The sequence below is a fragment of the Falco peregrinus genome, chromosome Z, assembly GCF_023634155.1.
Source record: "Falco peregrinus isolate bFalPer1 chromosome Z, bFalPer1.pri, whole genome shotgun sequence".
NCBI lineage: Eukaryota > Metazoa > Chordata > Aves > Falconiformes > Falconidae > Falco > Falco peregrinus.
The window spans coordinates 53,301,589-53,314,281 of NC_073739.1; the positions used below are offsets into that span (position 1 = coordinate 53,301,589).

General features: G+C 41.6%; 1 protein-coding gene across 9 annotated transcripts in view; it reads left to right on the forward strand.

The window, feature by feature from the left end:
* The first annotated feature begins 1,304 nt into the window (after positions 1–1,304).
* Positions 1,305–12,693, forward strand: part of PTPRD (protein tyrosine phosphatase receptor type D) — a 380,554-nt gene continuing 369,165 nt past the window's right edge. For 6 of the 9 annotated variants that reach the window (XM_055791313.1, XM_055791312.1, XM_055791314.1 and 3 more), the window contains exon 1: positions 1,306–1,813. The gene's annotated coding sequence lies outside the window, so the exon portion shown is untranslated. Of the gene's footprint in view, positions 1,814–2,206; positions 2,513–12,693 lie in introns of those variants that run through there. The other 3 variants (XM_027792790.2, XM_055791311.1, XM_027792805.2) reach the window with 2 other exon arrangements.

The following is a 12,693-nucleotide window of genomic DNA, read 5'->3' on the forward strand; positions in this document are numbered from 1 at the left end:
CACAGGATTGAGGAACTGTGGCATGGAGGGCATATGCTCCAGTCTTCTGAAGACCGTTAGAAGCCAGCAGTGAGGTTTTCCACAGCACTTCTCAGCTAAATCCTATTGTTTTCACCTACATCCTCTGCCGTCCCTTCTTTGCAGAGGATTAGCCAGGACGGTGTAAGAAAAGCGGGGACCTTTTTTTAGCCTCACGCCAGGCTACCGACTGTGCCAAGTAACGTGGTCTCATTCAGCGTGAATATGGCCATACTTCAGGGAGAAAATTGGGGACTTGCCCTATACAAGCATGACCGAATAAGTAACTAGCGCTTTATAACGCCGATCCTGACACCCCTCCGGGACGGGCAGATCCTGTAAATCCCAGGTGATTCACCTAGCCGGGTACCAACCCGGGCACGAAGTTAAGCATTTACACAACTACGGTGAATTTCACTTGTCTGGGGAAGTTTGGGGGGCCGGGGGGCCGGCAACGTGCAGCCCTACCCGCCACAGGCCAGCAGCTGTGCTCCGGCCTTCGCCCCACTCGTCAGCCCCACCACCGGGCTGCCGTGGCCGTGGGCGGGAGGCACCCCCCCGGGCCGGCACCGAGTGACGTCACCTCCCCTCCCCCCACCGCCCGGCCGCGGGCGGGTGTGCGTGCGTGGGTGTCCCCGCGCGGCGCGTGGCTCCGGTCCTGGTCAGGCGGCGGCCCGGGCTGGGGCAGGCGCTGCCCCGCTCGCCTCCCACCTCCCGTGCCCCCCGCGCAGACACAGGCGCGCACAGGCACAGAGCTCGGCAACAAGCTTCCCCAGCACTCGGGGCCACAAAGATCCTGGATCCACACAGCCTAAGAGGATTAAAGGCGGGGGGGGGGGGGACGGACGGGACGACACGCCAACAAACCACCACCCACAAGAAAAAAAACCAAACCAAACCAAACACCCACCCAAACCAACCAACAAACCAATGACCAACAAGCCCAAACCCCACAACAACAAACCCACGAAAGGAGAGAGTGTCGTCTCCACCAGTGTAGCCACGGCGTCCCCGTTCTCTCCCGGAGGAGCGAGGCGGGGTGCGTGAAGGTTGCTCGTGTTTCAGCTCTCGGGGACGGTTTCTGGGGATTTTTCCCGTCTCTGCCCTCCCCGCTCCGCCCGCTCCGTGCCCTCTTCCCTCGCTTTTGTTTGCACTGCACTTTTCCCGGGGGGGGGGGGGGGGGGGGGAGCGCGGGAGAGTTGGGGGGGGGCGGGGGGCGTCCTCGCTTCTATTTGTAGCGAAAGAATCGGCTAAAAGAGCCGAAGGAAGAAAAGAAAGGGAGGAAGGGAGGTAAAAAAAGAACGAAGGGGGAAGGAAGAAGGGGAGAGAGGGAGGAGGAGGAAGAGGAGGAGGAGGGGAAACAGAGCAGCAGCTAGGGAACAGAGAGCGCGCCCGGGAGCAGCAGCAGCAGCAGCAGCCGCCGCAGGAAGAAGAAGAAAAGAAGAGCAGAGCGGAACAGAGCAGAGCGGAGGAGAGGTGGCGCTGGCAGGAGGAGGCAGGCGGGGACCTGGCTCTTCTGGATGCTGGATTTTCGGACTCTCGTTCACTCTCTCCGGCTTCCCGGCGCCGGACTGTGAGAGACACGCACCGGCGCCAGGCAGCAGCGGCAGGGGTCTCGTAGCTGCTGCTGCTGCTGTTGCTGTTGCTGCTGCTGCTGCGGGGCTTGGATTAAATTGGCCGCCCCGGAGACGAGCGGGAGCAACGGCAGGAGGTGGCGGCGGCGGGAAGCGGCGGCGGACGGGCAGCCGGCGGCGGCGGCTGCTGCTGCTGGGACCGGGGGAGCCAGCATGACCAGGTAACTGCCACGCTCCTGACCCATTTTCCTCGCCGCCGCTCCGTCTTTGCCGCCTCTTTCGGCGCGTTTGTGCGTGTGAGCGCGCATGAGGATATGTGTGTGTGCGTGCGTGTGCAGCCTGGCGCACAGATGCCTCGCACACAACTGTCCCCCTGCTTGCCCCGGGGCTCTCCCTCGGCCGTGGCCAGCTCGCTCCCTCCGTTCCCAGCCCGGCGGCGAGGCCTGCGCAGCGGGGCGGGAGGAGAGCCGCGGTGCGGGGACGGGGGATGGGGCAGGGTGAGGGCGAGTGATGGATCGGAGTCGACGTTTCCACTGAATGCCACTGAACACGGGCGGAGAGGGGGACTACAGTAATTACACGTTGGCTGTTTGGTTTGGCGATCGAAATATTAACTATTTTGTTTATTCTAACGGGTGGGGAGAAGGGAAGGTAGCAGGGGTGAGAGGCGAGGAGCCCACCGCTGGAGAGGGGGTGGGGGGGGCGAGCGGCCGGCAGGGACCCCCGGCGCCGGTCCGAGGAGGGCTCCCTCCTCCTTATTCTCCTCGTCCTCGTCCTCGTCCTCCTCCTCTTCCTCCTCCTCCTCCTCCTCCTCCTCCTCCTCCTTCTCCTCCTCCTTCTCCTCCTCCTCCTCCTCTTCCTCCTTCTCCTCCTCTCTGTCGGCGGAGCGGGGAGGCACGGAGATGCGAAGCATTTCACAGGTTAGGCTTTTAATTTCTTTGTTTACTCTCCCGAAACCACTTGAAAGGAGACACATCGGGCTGGAAACTCATTCCGAGCGCTTACAAAAGGGGTCTTGAATTTGTTCGGCAAACTTAGCAGCTCCCTGTGCGCCGGCTGCCCGTGCAGGCAGGCACTCCTCACTGCTGCAACCGGGCTCTCCCAGGCTGGCAAATAAAACAGTTGTTTTCTTCCACCGAATTCCGTCTTTTGCCTGTTTTCTGCCCCCTCCCTTCCCAACAGGACTGTAGTATTCCCTTTGTAAGCGGTTACCACTCACAGTTGCATGTACGGCTTTTGAATGTCTGCTCCTTGTTACCTCTCCAGACTGCTGTCATGCGTGTTTTGTTCTTTTGCCTGGCCTTGGTACAGTGCCTCATGGAAGGGTGGCAGCTCCTTTGACCATGCTTACTATGTCCGTATTCTCGGTGTCTACATAGAAGGGTCATTCTATTTACTCAGAATAGTTAGGGTTTTATGTGTTCCTTCACTTGTCGTCTGAGATGGCGTTGCATTGGTGATGAGTTTGTAGATGCTGATTTGCTTTGGAGTTTCATTTTTGCAGATGCAAGTATTTTTGGGGAAGCCTATATTCTTCTAAACTTAGGATTAATGTGAGAAGTTGTGATTATCTTCACAGCCTTTCAGGGATTGGAACCAACTGCTGTAATATCAGGACATTTATTGGAAATTTTGATCCAGAAATGGGAATATGTATATGTACCATATTTTTCCTTCCTCTTGTATCTGCTAGTGGTTTATAATGTTATAACAGTCAGTACTTTTCTTGCTGTAAAAGTGTGTAGTAAATTACATCATTTTCTCCTGGGTTGGGAGCACACAAAGCTCCTACAATTCTTATTGAACAGAGCAACTCTGGAAAAAAAAAAAAAGATTCTCCGCTCTCCTAAATACAATCATATGTACTTGTATATTACTTTAATATGGCAATTTTTTGACATGTTCTTTAAATGCCGTCTCATGAGATCTTCTGTTACTGCTCTTTTAATGTGTTAAATTGACAAACTGGTCAGTTTAATAAATTCAGCTGTCAAATTTTGCCCAGTCAAAATTGCTAAAAGCTGTAAATGTACTGGCATGGGATTTTCAAGGCACTGAGTGTTATATAGAAAGGAAGAAGGATTTAATGAGAGACTTTTTACAGGAGTAGCTTTCCAATTTTAGTTTTGTCACTTGTGGTAATATGGTGGAGTATATTTAGATTTCTCTCAGTGCAGAAATGATGTATAGCTTTTCTGTATCCACTTAAAGCTCTGAAAGCTTTCCCTAAGTAAAAGACTTCTACTCTAAGAAGGCACTAAGAAATTCATTATGGTTTGTGTGTGCTATGGCAAGCTGTCAGGAATGGTGTGTGGAGAGGAGGGAAACAGTATCTCGGTATTTCTAGATTTCAGGAATGGGTCTTAGGACCTGCTTTTAGACCCACCAGTCATACTACTTTTAAAATGAGTGCTGAAGAATAAAGTGAAGTAAGCGTTCTGCTGTGACAGTTATGTAACTCAAACTCCAGCCATGTCAGTGAACTCAATGGGAGATAGTAAATCGGTGCTCAGTCTGAGAGGAGGGTTTGCAAGAACAGATTTGGGGGGGTGTGAAAGAACGAAAGAACTCGTGATTTGAGTCTGGTCAGTGACTGACCTTTCATTTTTAAAATTGCCTTTTGTTCCTATGTTTGAATAATGCAGGGACCAAAACTAACAAGCTGAAGAGTAGGAATCCCCCTCATCTGCTGCTGTGTGTGCTGAGCCACTAGGGGCCTGTATAAACTGCTCTCGTACAGCAAATACCGGTACATGACATATGCTTACTCTTTCACCAGATGTATTTTACACAGGTGCCTAATGTCAAAAGCAAAGTTGCCATTAATTTATTCCTCACTGATGAATGAGACTGCAGTTACTTACTGTATACATACTTACTGCATACAAATTGTATATTATTTGGTTGGGTTTTTTACCGTACTTCATCCATTTTCCCCAGTCGTGTGTAGCGTCCAACATAGTTCTTTCCTCCCTGCTTTGCTGTGTGCTGTTGAAGCTGGGGATAAACATTGACTCAGGAGGTACAGTTTTTGGGCAAAGTTGGATTTGAGTGTCTCCCTGCATTTCATATGTTCTGTAAGATGAGAAAATCAGATTTATTGCCTGTATGCATCTTCTATTTGATTAGTAATGGTACTGTTCCATGCAAGTGTAGGGTTAAAAGATAAACTAAACAGGATTACTTCAAGGCAGGAACAGACATAAACTGCTGTTGTATTTAAACTAGCTTTGTAAGTGTTATGTAAGTTTGAGAGTGTGGCAGCTCCAAGGCTTTGGCTGGAGTGTAGTCAGCTTTTATGGGATCTGGGCTGAAGATGCACTACACATTTAAGAGTGTCAGTTTCAGAAATTTAAAATCCACCAGCCATAGCATTCTTCATAGACATTAGGCAATAAGGTCAAGTATACTTACACTGTTCCATTGTTGATTTTCAGTTTTTCAAACTGGCAAGGCAGAGAATTTGTAAGAGAGCACAGCTGAAATATTTGCATATTGGATTTCCTTCAAAATGAACTTCCGTTACTAAGCTCTTTGAAAATTCTCATTTAAAAGGATTTTCAAGCTGAATCACAGTAAGGTCATACAATCAAAATGCAGTTTCCCTATGGGTTTTTAATTTTTTAATAAGCTGTCTTTAAAACAGCAGAGTTTTATGTATAATGTGTTATTTGGCCAGTTTCAGCAAGAAGGTTTTTGTTGTATTATGGACAACAGTTGTGCAAATATTGACTGAGTTTAATTTTCTGAAGTATGTGTGTGTGCCCTTAGGTAAAGTCTTGATGAAATGTAATGAAATCCACTTTAAAGGTCTCAAATGATAAACATCTGTTCAAAACTGTAAGTCTTACTATGTGTGTGTAAACCAAGGCGGTGTCTCCAAAATGCAGAGGATAGGCACTTCATTTGCACTTTGGATATCAAAAGAAATAATACAGTACAGGTCTACAAATCATTGTTTCATTTTTCTATAAGATTGTGGTGATTTTTAACCTTTGTTCTTTAAAATTTGAGAAAAGGTATAGATATTTACTGTTTTAATTTCAGTGTCAAGTGCCGTCTGTTGTAACAGGAGCTTGCTTACATTGTAATTCTATTTAAAAACAGTTGGCATAACACAGAGAACATACAATATTTTTCTGAAAACTCTCAATTTAACATACTTTGTGAGTTGTTTATTTGCTTAATCCTTTTTTTTTCCTTTGGTAAAGGCCTTAAATGAAGCTAATTCATGAAGGTACACTGGCAACTTGGCAGCCTAAAGCAAGAGTCTGCGTTTAAAAATACTCCTTCATATACTATTAGTGATTTACAAGTAGGAGTAAAGAGGAAGCGTTACTTCTCTTGGTGATCTACTACTGTGAAAGCTGCAGTACAACTGGAGAAATCTGATGATGTAGAAAAAAATTGCATGAGAGTGCTTTGCCTGTAAATTCCTTTCCAACAAGCTTCACTTCACTTGTTTAAGCCGCTGTGCATTGATAGAACCATATGTCTGCTATTGCACAATTTTAACTTACATTTCTTAAGCTCAGATGGCTTTCGGTTGGTGATCGGTAATATTTATTAAAACAATTGCATCTTTGTGTTTTCCTATAGGAGGTGGATAGCTAAAATGCAGGGGAAATAGCTACAGGATAATACAAATGGTTTGTAAAAAATCATGTTACATTCAAGAAAGTAGGTTGTAAATACTGAAAGCATTGCTTTTTAAAAACATGATTATTATTCAGGTTCTTTATATTCATTCATAAAAAGCGACAGTTCACCCTAAATAGTCTGTTTATCAGTTTATTTGTAACTACATCAGCAGGTACACATAGTCCATACTTCCCTAAGATAAAAAGACTTACAGCATCTTATGCTTACATGTTGTGACAGCCTTGTCCGTAAGCTTAGTAGCACAGTAACCAAAGTAACCCACAACGAAAAAGGTGATTGTTCTTGCAGTAGAGTTCCAAAACGTATAGAGATTTGCAAAAATCAGTTCCCCTGTTTATAATTGCATGTCTGATATCTGCTGGGGATTCTGTGTGTTCTTTCAAATGCAAAGACTGTGGAGAAAATTTCCTCCTTCTCTGCCAACTGAAAATGCTGGAATTTTAGGCACTTTTGGTTTATTATACCAGAGGACTTGCCCTATTATCCTATCATGCCCTGTGCTGTGCTTCTTTATAGTTAAGCATAGTAGAGTTGAGTTTTTCAGTAATCCTCCAATTATTAGAGTCGCTCCACTGGTACACAAATTAATATGTTGTTTGCAGACAATCAAAATGGATGTCCTAGTTAGTGCCAGCCGAACTGCTCACATATTGTTGTAGTCAGATAATGTGTACTTTTTTTCCCAAACAGCGCATCAGATGTGGTGTACGGAGTAACACAAGCAAGTGTATTGCTCTTTCTTTTACAGTTTTTAGTGTTCTGGCGATTATGTACGTGTAAGTCGGAGTTCAGTAAGTGGTGTGTAAAATCTGCCTTTTTAGATGGCATAATCTGCTGATTCTCATCAAGAATATAGTCAGTGCCCACCTGATTGAAAACAATTTGGATTAAGGCCTAAATTTACAAATAGCTATACATTTCTTTTGCAAATTTGCCCGATCCCATTTCAATTTCAGTGTCTCACCTTGGATTATTCACTGGTTTTACCCAGAAATTTGGGGTTTTGTTACTTGCTTTGACTCAGTGAGAGCAAATTCAAATACATTCTGGTAACAATGTCATAGGCTTTCTGACCTTTAGAAAATAATTGTTTGCTAAGTTTAGAGTCAGTAATTCTGCTTGCTTGACAATGCTGATTGAATTAAAAAATTAACTGCATTTTTAAATTGTCTGTAGGGTGGTTTTCTTTTATAAAGCTTTCCCAAAGAAAGGTGAAATTTGTGTACAAGCAATAATGAGACTGCCATTTCTCCTCTTCTCTTCTCTTCTCTTCTCTCTCTCTTCTTCTCTTCTCTTCTCTTCTCTTCTCTTCTCTTCTCTTCTCTTCTCTTCTCTTCTCTTCTCTTCTCTTCTCTTCTCTTCTCTTCTCTTCTCTTCTCTTCTCTTCTCTTCTTTCTCTTCTCTTCTCTTCTCTTCTCTTCTCTTCTCTTCTCTCTTCTCTTCTCTTCTCTTCTCTTCTCTTCTCTTCTCTTCTCTTCTCTTCTCTTCTCTTCTCTTCTCTTCTCTTCTCTCTTCTCTTCTCTTCTCTTCTTTTCTCTTCCTCTTTTTTCTTCACATTTCTGCATGCTTTTGTAAAAGTGAAAACACTCATTATTAAAGAACAATGCTTTTTACTTTATTTTTTCTGAAAAAATATGATAAAATTGATCTTATTGAAGTCCCAAAAATACACAGAGATATTCTGTATTCTATACCTTTCTTTCATCTCTTTTGTGCAACAGAAAAAGGGGTTTATGAAGCAGATGTGTCATGATTTTCAGCGTGGTGGCATGATTAATTTGTCTTTGTTCATCTACATAACTAACTTCCATGGATCACATTTTAAATTTTCTTTTCTTTTTACTTTTCTTAAAGGAAGGGGCTTTCTCCCTCTGTTGGATTTACTGTAAGCAGGGAGGTCTTTTTCTAAAAGGCAGTTTGTAAATGTAGAACCGGAGATTGCCTTCTTTGGTTTTCGGTACTGTGCATGTCAAGTGCATCATTTCTTTACCTCTTTTGCTACATCTTTGTAACAATTTGTGTTATTAGTAAGCAACCAGCTATATTTTACGTGTAAGAAAGTTTTAAAAAAAATGGTCTGTGAATACTAGATGAGAACTTTGTCTGCCTGTGTGTAGATAAAAGTAATTTATTTGGTGTGAAGTGCATGCAATGAAAGATTTCTAAAACACTGATCGGAAAGTAGGACAGGAAGTTTTATTTATTTATTTTTGTTTGTTTGGGATGATAGTGTATCTTAGAAAGCTGCTTAACTGCTGCCCAGTGCAGCTGTCCTTCCCTGAAAGATTAGGTTTCAGGAGCAATGATGGATTGTTGAATGCCTGTAGCCAGTTGTGGGGTTTGCTCTGAGGTCAGTGGTACTGATGGAGGATAGGAATTTACAGCCTTATGTCTCTACACCAACGTACCAATAGAATATCCTCAAGAAAAAAAACCAAAACAGCTAGGTATGTTCAATGCTGACCTTGTATTGCAGCATGGTTCAGAAAGATACTTATACTAGTGATAGTGAGTAAATTTATGAATAATAAAGACAAATTTAGTCATGAGTATGCCCTTCTGTTTCACAGAAACACCCAGAAAGGGCTATAAAAAGTAAATACAGTTATGTGACTTTATTTAGAACTACTTACATACTATTTTAAACAATGGAAATTTGCAATTTACGCTGCTGACTTATGATTTCAATTGTATCAGATATGCATAAAGTTTTTACTAAGCACAAACTTACTCTTTCACCTAAAAATAGGGTGTGGGTTTTTTCTGGTAAAAATATACATTAACCGTTTTCAGCAAGCTTTACCAAGGCACAGTTGATACTCTTCAGTGATGAAAGGGTACATATTTATTAGATAGAAAGGGTAAATGGTATTTAGTGGTACCTTCTTTAGTTTGGGTATGACAATATGTATTGCCAATAGAGATGGCTAGTTTTGATAGCTCTGACGTGTCCTTTCAGAAGTGTTTGTTAAGATCAGACTTTCAGACTTCCTTTATGGATTGTCTACCTTTCTTGAGCTGTTGAAGATTTTTCTTGATACACGGTTATGTGATTAGCTATTGAAAAGTGAATCTTGGCAGAGAAAGCTGCACAACAAAACGTGCTGTTTTATTGTTAAGCTTTCAGAGCTTTTTTGAACTGTTTGTGTTAATTTGTACCTTAATGGTATATGTGGATTTTTCAGTCAAGCCTTAGAAGAGCTGTCCTAATAGGCTGAAAACCCTCAGTGGTTAGTGAGAAAGATTTCCTTTGACAGCAGCATTGTTTGGGTCGGATCTATAGTGCCTTTGTTTCTTTGCTTAAATAATAGCAGTTTTTTACTTTGGATAATTCTAGTAGTGGTTAAATTCAAATATGGAGGAGAAAGCTTAATAAAACATCAGATGAATTGATTTATAGTCTCATAAATTAGGGAGTAAGAAGCATTTTGGTAAAGAGAAATACATATCCAACAAGAATCACTTTAGAACAGCTTTGCATCAAGGAAATGGCATTTTGCCAAATGCCTATGTATTCTACTTATTGGCAGCATGCCATCAACTTTATTTGGAAAACTGTTTTTGCTTAAGTAATAAATATTCATGATTTACCAATAAATTTTACCATAAATAACAAAAGCATTCACTGGTAAGTTTGGTGGCTTGTGGTGTTTTTTTTGTTTTTTGTTTTTTTTTTTTTTTCATTTTTCATCCATTTCATGAATAATGGACTTTTGCAAATTATCATTAAGTGCATCAATGATCTATTGATTAACCAAGTCTTCCGAACAGCAAAATTATTTTGCTTACCTTGTTTGATGATTTGGATATCTTTGGATATTATTTTTGCTTGACATGAGAAGCCTTGAATTTTTCTATTGTACATGTCATGTGAAAGAAAACATATCATATTAACTTAAAGAAATATTTGTCTTAGTTGATATTAATGATACTCTAATGCATTTTTATTTCTGTTAAAGGGAAGTGGATAATTAATGTAAAATTTTGTTGTCACAAAGTCAATATGTAGAATTTACACCTGTTTCCCATTTAACATTACCAAAAGCTGCCTTAAATGGTCACATGAAGTTTCAGCATACTGACTAGATGAAAAATATAAATATATCAATGGCAGTAGATAATGAAGAGAGCATTGTACTTTGTAATGCTAACAGGTGGCAGTGAATGCCTGCAGAAGCAATCATACCTCTGTAAGAATCCTAGCATTCCTTGGGTTTAATTTCGCATGATTACAGTGACTCTGTAAAAAAAACAGTGTTAAGACTTCAGCAATAGTATTTCAGTTAGCTTGGAAATTTCTAGACAGTTTTGAACTAAATAGAGTAAATACTATATATACGTAAAAAGGAACTTTATTTTCCAACTCTTCAGCTGTACTTGATGGATCAGATATGTGTCCTTCTAGTCAATGTAATCCCTATAAGGGCTCTTCCTAGGGTTGTATCCCTGGCTGATTTATTCATTGGATTGCTTTATTAATCTGGTGCACAAGGGTGATCTTATTCCAAAGTTATTAGAAAGCATGAAAATAACTACTGGATTTCTTAGAGATGTGGATTTCTCTATTTTCAAACAATTCTAATTTATAAACTCTGTCTTTCTACTTGGGATTGCATAACCTCTGAAAGGTGCAATGGACTTAAAACTATTGTTTCATCTTTGCTGATCTCTGCAGTAGTCCAGTTTAGAGAGAGATATTAATTTAAAAGATGGAAATAAATTGTTGTGTGTAGAAGAAAGGTGTGATGGGATTTTTCTATGGTGTTGTTTTTCTATGAGTTGCTAGAAATGCTTATATAGTAACCAGTGCTTAACAGATCTATTCTCTTTAATAGATAAATTCATGAACTGTGTTACTGGTTTTTCAGCTTTTTTTTTTGTCATCATTGTAAAGAGGTGAGGAACTTGCCATTTTGATGTGACATTTTTTGCTTTCAATTAACTTCACATTGCAGGTGCCAGTTAGAAAATTAGGCAGAGGTGTTTTCTGCGGTTTGAACCTGTTGCTTGGAGAGTTATTAACGGTGTTAATAAATATTGCGTATTTAACGGAAAGAACACTTGAGAACATTGAAGAGTTTTGGGGTGGGAGAAACCTGAATTTACCCACTTGAAAGAGTAAAGACTGAAATTTACAACCTCAGAAGTTTCCCAGTGAAGCAAAACTGCCACAGGCTTAATGCCAATTTGACTGCTGTGACTGGGGATGCCCCATCCCTGCCTCTTTTTTCTCCAAGTTGTTGTCAGCCCTGGTTTTGCATTGCTGGGAACATTTTAGCTGGAGGTCTGTCCTTCATATGAAAAACGGCAGTTAGTAAATCAAGGAGAAATATGTGTTACTGAAGAAATACTGACGCTTACTTCACTCCAGCTCTTCCATTGTGTACATCACTCTGTCTTGAATGAGTCTTCAGGTATTACTTAAAGGTAACTCTTTGTAGCAGTTTTTGTTTCTCATTGTTTGATAATAGCTGATGTTGTGAACTCTCAAAAACTCTGGGAATGGCTCCGTAGGCTGTCCTTATTTCAGAATGTTACTTGAATTATGAATATTTGTTATGTTCTAGCAATTCACTCTGAAACCTATTGTCATTAGGATCTCAAAGGCTTCATTTGTTTTTTTTTTACATCTTGGGCTAAGTGTTATGGGCTTGTCCTTTTTGCATTAATCTCTAATTCTTTGACTATGTATAGATATCTACAAAGCAGTCTTTCAATATAGATTTTCCTATCCATTGCTGTACTTAAAACACCACATCAATACATGTACACCTGCTGCGTTCATTGAGGTATTTGAGTAACTCTGGGATATTTTTTAAAGAAGTTCTGTGCTTTCGTTTATGTCTTGGGTAGGATACAACATTGTCTTTTGGTTATCTGTGACATCTTCCCATTTTTCACATCAGGAGGCTCTCCACATTAAAAAGAGGGAACACAGTAAGAGAAACAGACCTGCTTGACAGCTTCTCCTGGCTTGTGTCTGGAGAACTGCATGAGTGGAACAACAAAGAAATATATATCTCTGGTGCCATTTTGGTGTTTCTGTCTCTAGATGCAGAAGTAGCAGATTTAAATTCAAGTGTGAGTGCTTCTTTCCAGGTACAGCCTTCAATTTAAGTGTGTTACTCAGCTGAATTCAGTTCCTTAACCCCCATTTCTGTCAGAGCGAGTCAGTTTTTATTGCAAAACAATACTGATAGTTTGTTCTCACAGATGAACTATCTGGTAAAAGAGTTGCTAGTTCATCTTCTGGTGAGAAACTTCAGGAGTATAGGTTCCCAGTCTTTCAAGCTCACTTCAGTGGTGGGTTTTCCAGGAGAATCATCTAGATGTTTTTCAGGAGAACACAAAACTGCTGTATGAATGTTTTGAAGCATTACATTTCATTAATAGACAACATTTGTCAGACATTGTCACACTCACTGTACTTTTCTTAGTA